Here is a 6,000-nt window from a genome sequence, read left to right as displayed (position 1 = left end):
TCAGTTGGAGCCCTTTTGGCCCATGAAAATGGTGAAAGTAAAGAAAATTCCCTCTACTACTTGAGTAAGATGATGACCTGATCCTCTTCACCAAGGTATGTAGGCAGCTTAGAGTTTCATTCTAAGTTCAGTCACATGAGTAAAAAATAAATTACTTATTTTGAACTACGTAATGACTTGATCCTTTTTACCGAGGTACGTAGGCAGCTTAGAGTTTCAACGTGACATGATCGTCAAAATTCGAGTTGAGGCATCACGTTGATTGCTCAAATAGGCGCATATTGCAGAAAGAAAGAAGGCAATTTGTGTCGAGCCAAAATGGACATTTCATTGCTTCAATGCTATAAGGATCTGATACATCATTGTCAAGAGACTAAAAGGATGAAATTATTTGTACTTCATCCTATACGAAAAATCTAAGTCATAGAAGCAATTGACGCGAAAGATTGTCACTATCTTGTCTTGAATTCCTTTCCAAATTCACTTCATTTCTTCAAAACATGATGCTACCATAAAGCTTTGCGTAGTTGAATCCAATGTGAGTTGTTCCCCCATCATGTGGCCTAACTGTGAAATTTTTAATTTGGGTTCCGAAGGGTCAAGCAATACAAACTTTGATTAATCCAGAAGGTCTTATGCTGCAAAGACTTCTATATGCATGCGAATATGAAAGTTCACTGTCACGACCCAAAATCCATTATAGGTCGTGATGGCGCCGGACACCACTGTCAGGCAAGCCAACAATACATACTTAGCTTAATTACCCATTTTAGTGTTTTTGAAATCAAAATTTCTTCAATGAAATAATAAAGATAAAACTCATAGAGTAAATAATAAATATTTTTAGCAATTAAATTTCTAAACAATTCACAACCATTCCCAAAACTCGGTGTCACAAGTGCATGAGCTTTTACTAGGGAATTAAGATTAAAATACAAAATCTATCCAGTATACAAATTAGACATGAAGATATAATAACTCTGAAGGAGACTCTGTTGGTTGCGGATCATAATACAGAATGCAACTCACCTATGTCCCCATAATTATTAACCACACCTCTGCGCCCATAAGGCCGCTAGGCATAAATGTACCTGCACAATAAAATGCGCAGCAAGTGCAGCATGAATATGAAAAACAACGTGTACCGAGTAAGTATCAAACCTAATCTCGAAGAGGTATAGACGAGATGGCCGACTTTGACACTCACTATGGGTCAATAATATTAAGTAATCATGAAGATAGAAATATTTATATGTACGTGATTCACAGAGTTAACAATAATTCTATTGAACCATCAAAAGTAATTAAATTGCAATAAATTTCCAATTTATCAATTAACCTCATTTACAGGAATAACATTAATTTCCTTAACAAGCAGATATAATTAATTCTTTAGATTTCCAATTTAACAATCAAATTCCTTCAAATGCAATAATTCTCAATCTATTAATTAAATCCACAAGTTGCAATTAAAATAGCAAGGTATCGTGTAATTATTATTATTAGGCACGATTTCTGTCGAGGTCGTATATCCCGATCCAGAGTGTCGTGTACACTGTCGAGGGACGTGCGACACGATCCATAGAGGCATCTATCCTGCCGAGGCGTTCGGCCCGCTCCACAATAAAGGAGGACATTTTCTTATGTACCTCCGGAAGGAGTGTATATTTATAATAAGATAAATTCGGGAGAATGAACAAATTTCCTTTAATAATTAATTAATTTAAACAAAAAATTAAGCATATGAGATTTTCATCTTTTAATATCTTCCCTAACAATTCACAATATATATATATATATATATATATATATATATATATATATATATATCGAATAATTTAATTAAGTAAAGAATACAATTTGCACAAGTAATTCATGCTTTTGAGTCCTAAACTACCCGGACTTTAGCATTAATAGTAGCTAAGCACGGACTCTCGTCACCTCGTGCGTACGTAGCCCCCACAATTAACGACAATTATTAATTTAACCACCTATGAAGTAATTTTTCCCTCACAAGATTAGACAAGATACTTACCTCAATTTGCTCCAATTTAATCCTCTAGAAATCCTTTTTCACGATTATCCAACTCTATCTTGCTCGAATCTAGCCAAAATAATTCGATACAATCACTAAACTTTATAGGAATCAATTCTATAAGAAAATACTACATTTTTCAATGAAAATTCGAAATTAAATTCAAAAATAGTCCGTGGGACCCATATCTCAAAATTCAGCGAAAGTTATGAAATATGAACGCCCACTCAACCACGAGTCTACCAATACCAAAATCACTAAATTCCGATAATAATTAGACCCTCAAATCCTCAAATCTATCCAAGAAGGTTTTCAAACTTTTCCAACTCAATTCACCAATTAAATGATAAAAACAATGATGGATTCGAGTAATTTAACCAATATTGAATTAAGAACACTTACCCCGTTGTTTTCTCTAAAAATCTCCCAAAAATCGTCCAAATTCGAGCTCCAAATCGCTAAAAAAGGATTCAGAACTTAAACTCTCTGCCCAGTGATTTCTTCTACGCGATCGCGAACTTCCTCACGCGATCGCGTAGTACAAAATTTACTGCCCAGAAAATAACACTACGCGATCGCAAACAATGCCACGCGATCGCGAAGTTCAAACCTACATGCCCATGTGATCGCAAACCATTTCACGCGATCGCGAAGCACAAACACGTGGCCTTCCCTGCTGCTCCACTTACTCTACGTGAACACGACCTACTTCACGCGGTCACGAATACCAAATTCCCATACCTACGCGATCGCAACCCTATTCACGCGATCGCGAAGAACAAAAACATCACTGCATCAAACAAGCCTACGCAATCGCAGACTGTCTCACGTGATCGCGTAGAACAAAGTCGCCTCTGCCGAATTTATACTACGCGATCGCAGACCAACTTACGCGATCGCATATAAGGAAATTAGAAGACAAATACCAGCAACTATCAGCAATCTCCCAAAGGCCAAAAATGATCCGTTAGCAGTCCGAAACTCACCCAAGCCCCTCGGGACCTCAACCAATTATACCAACAAGTCCCAAAACATCATACAAACTTAGCTGAACCCTCAAATCACACCAAACAACGCTAAAACCACAAATAATCCTCCAATTTAAGCTTAATGAAACTTAAGATTTTCAACTTCTACATTCGGTATCGGAACCTATCAAATCAAGTCCGATTGACCTCAAATTTTCCACACTAGTCATAAATGACATAACGGAGCTATGAAAATTTTCGGAACTAGATTCCGACTTCGATATCAAAAAGTCAACACCTCGGTCAAACTTCCAAACTTAAATTCTTGTTTTAGCCATTTCAAGCGTAATTTAACTACGGACTTCCAAATAAAATTTCGAATACGCTCCTAAGTCCAAAATCACCATACAGAGCTATTGGAACCGTCAAATCCCGATTCCGGGGTCGTTTTCTCAAAATATTGACCGAACTCAAACTTGGCCTTTTAAAGCCAACTTAAGTAACCAAGTGTTTCGATTTCAACCTAAACACTTCCAAATCCCGAACCAACTATCCCCGCAAGTCATAAATTAATAAAAGCTCATACTGTGAGTCTTATTTAGGGGAATGGGGTTCTAACAGTCAAAACGACCGGTTGGGTCATTACATTCTCTCCCACTTAAATATACGTTCGTCCTCGAACGTGCTAAGGACTGTTCCGAAGTTGTCCAAAATCACTATTTAACACCTCGTGCACCTACCCGTGCTACCACACCCAGTTGAGCACATTAGGTCGAGCCAATCTGAAGATTTTTCCCTTTATTTAGGCAATTAAGCCTTAGAGCCCAATCCTAGCATCCAGAATTCTCCACCATGCTTGTTTCCAACCTACAACACCGTATCAATCATTACACGATGCACCAATACAGGATTGCATACCTTGGTTGAATTTAGACCATGCACCGCACCATTCACATTCCTATAATAATATCCCCGATAACAATAGCCGAAATTCCACGAATCTGATGTTCACAACATACCTCATGATACATATAAGTCATGTTCCAACTCTTGAAATGCTTCCACAATGGAAGAAATGTGTAGAAAATTCATCACCAACTGCCGAGTCAACAAATAATTGAGTTTCTCCTTCTGACAAGAACCATTGCCTCATTATGGACCAAATAACGATATTTGGTCTTTAATATGTTTCATAAAAAAAAATCTGGTCGTATTGATCCCAGGTCCAATAATCTTGTCTCACCTCGGTACAAGCTGCCCAAGCAATAAGCCGCCTCAGACATGGCAAAAAGTCTTATATGACGCACAATGAGCTAATAGGCTACAGACTCGATTGCAATACATAAGGAAAGATGAACTTTGAAAAGGATTACTCAACCCACGTGACTAATTAGACAACTGAAAAGGTGTCATGAACCTTCCTCAGAATATGGGACACAAAGCACACAAAATAGAATATAGGGGACTGTATTCAACATCACATTGTTGCGGCATGCAACCCGATCCAAACAACATACCCGTGGCGGCGTGCCACCTGATCCGCACAAAAAGAATCTATAAGGAAATACTTACCGAGCTAGAATGCTCATTACTACAAAATATCCGAATATCGGACACAAGTACGTTAAGTGCATAATACCATCCCTGGAAGGACCGACGGTGCCATACGCTACAAAACTCAAGCACAACTAAGGTGCGATATATGATCTGAATCTCGAGAGCAATCCTGCTCACATAACACCATCGCTGCGTGGAACCTTAACACATAAGAAATTTATCAAGTCGTTTCATTCCTCAAACGGCACAATATAGTATTACATGAAATAATCGATGACGAAACGACATCCAACGTCCGAATACTCCTCCATAGGAAGCTTTTATGCTAACTCTCGTCACCTCGTGCGTACATAGCCCCACAATTAACGTCAATTATTAATTTAACCACCTATGAAGTAATTTCCCCCTCACAAGATTAGACAAGATACTTACCTCAATTTGCTCCAATTTAATCCTCTAGAAATCCTTTTTCACGATTATCCAACTCTATCTTGCTCGAATCTAGCCAAAATAATTCGATACAATCACTAAAATTTATAGGAATCAATTCTATAAGAAAATACTATATTTTTCAATGAAAATTTGAAATTAAATTCAAAAATAGTCCGTGGGACCCATATCTCAAAATTCAGCGAAAGTTATGAAATATGAACGCCCACTCAACCACGAGTCTACCAATACCAAAATTACTAAATTCCGATAACAATTAGACCCTCAAATCCTCAAATCTATCCAAGAGGGTTTTCAAACTTTTCCAAATCAATTCACCAATTAAATGATAAAAACAGTGATGGATTCGGGTAATTTAACCAATATTGAGTTAAGAATACTTACCCCGTTGTTTTATCTGAAAATCTCTCAAAAATCGTCCAAATCCGAGCTCCAACTCATTAAAAATTTTGAAACTTAAACTCTCTGCCCAGTGATTTCTTCTACGTGATCGCGAACTTCCTCACGTGATCGCATAGTACAAAATTTACTACCCAGAAAATAACACTACGCGATCGCGAAGTTCAAATCTACAGGCCCACGCGATCGCGAAGCACAAACGCGTGGCCTTCCCTGCTGCTCCACTTACTCTACGTGAATGCGACCTACTCCACGCGGTCGCGAATACCAAATTCCCACACCTACGCGATCGCATCCCTATTCACGTGACCGCGAAGAACAAAAACATCACTGCCTCAAACAAGCCTACGCGATCGCAGACCGTCTCATGTGATCGCGGAGAACAAAGTCACCTCTGCCCAATTTACACTACACGATCGCAGACCAACTTACGCAATCGCGTATAAGGAAATTAGAAGAAAAATACCAGCAGTTATCATCAGTCTCCCAAAGGCCAAAAGTGATCCGTTAGCAGTTCGAAACTCACCGAACCCCTCGGGACCTCAACCAATTATACCAACAAGTCCCAAAATATCATAAAAACTTAGTCGA

The sequence above is a fragment of the Nicotiana tomentosiformis genome, chromosome 8, assembly GCF_000390325.3.
Source record: "Nicotiana tomentosiformis chromosome 8, ASM39032v3, whole genome shotgun sequence".
Taxonomy (NCBI): Eukaryota; Viridiplantae; Streptophyta; class Magnoliopsida; order Solanales; family Solanaceae; genus Nicotiana; species Nicotiana tomentosiformis.
This window is presented reverse-complemented; position numbering follows the sequence as displayed.